Raw genomic sequence first — 1,270 nt, forward strand, 5'->3', positions numbered from 1 at the left:
CCACCCCGCAAGGGATGCGGCTGGAGGCCTGGCAGCAAGTGCTCCTCGCAGAGCACCCAGAAATCACAGCTGTGCGGCACTTTGGACTCCGTTTTCGTGGGAGGTCTGGTGACTGCCGCGGGCTGGTGCGGGCTGGTGCTCCATGGGCTGCGCTTCAGGCATGCAGCCACGCAGGGGGTGGCTACTAGATGGCCCCGTGTCCAGTCAGGAGGCTGATGGACAGTGGAAGCCGGGAGGGCTTCCTTGCTGGCCCTGTCCTTGCTGGGAGCTGAGCAGGGTGGGATCTTGTGCAGCATGGGGAATTGGTACAGCCCTTCGGAAGATGGACGCTAGAAGAGAGGCTTTGCTTGCTGCTTTTCTAGCTGCCACTGCAATGTCATTGTGCATTTAGTGATGCTACTGGCTTGGCCAGGTCTCAGGTGGGAGGTGGGTACTTGTCCTGGTCAGGAGGGACTCACCGGGCAGCCAGCCCCCACTGATGGCCTTTTGGAGGAGATCCTCCTTCAGGACATGGGAGACTGGTTGGAGGCTCCTCAGGCTGAGGGCCTCAGACCAGGAAGAAGATGGGTGATGTCAGACACAGGTGAAGGTAAGGAGCAGTGGATGGCCAACTGCTTTTCCTTGGTGGGTGGAGGATGTAGCATAGCCCCATGGGTGCTGTGCCAGGTGGAGAAGAAACTAGCAAAGTGTGGGGACAGCTGCCTTCAGGGATGGTCCAAGAAGTCTGCTCACTCTTCCAAGCAAGGAACTGTTCTCCATGTGATGACCAGCACTCTGATAGCTGCATGGTGGCTCAGGTTGGGAGGAGAGTGAGAACCAGTGTGTTTTTTGCTGCCATTCACGTCTAATGAGATCTGAGCAGAATGCTTTCACCATGGAACAGATGCAGAAATTACCTCATTTTCAAATATATCATCTCTATTTCAGATTAAAACATTTTTTAAAGTACTGTTAAAATGTAGCTTCAGAAATTCTGTTGAAACTCAGTCTGGAAACATTATCCAGGAGGCTTCCAGTACAGCAAGAGCTGTTCTCCCACCTTTATCCCCAAAGGACCACGCCGTGTCTTGTATAAGTGGGTTGGTCCCCTGAGATCCAATGTTTGGACAAAACCCCAGTCCTGGAGGGCTGCAAGGTCCTGGAAATTACCTGTTCCCATACAGCTGTAAGAGGGTGCTTTTGGCTTAACAGCTTAGAGGATGAACCCCAGCGTGGGTACATCCTGTAGGAAAGCAGAACATCAGTAGAAAGCCTGGTTGAAACTGCTCTT

This window comes from Buceros rhinoceros, unplaced genomic scaffold, assembly GCF_000710305.1.
Source record: "Buceros rhinoceros silvestris isolate BGI_N320 unplaced genomic scaffold, ASM71030v1 scaffold16711, whole genome shotgun sequence".
NCBI classification, from domain to species: Eukaryota; Metazoa; Chordata; class Aves; order Bucerotiformes; family Bucerotidae; genus Buceros; species Buceros rhinoceros.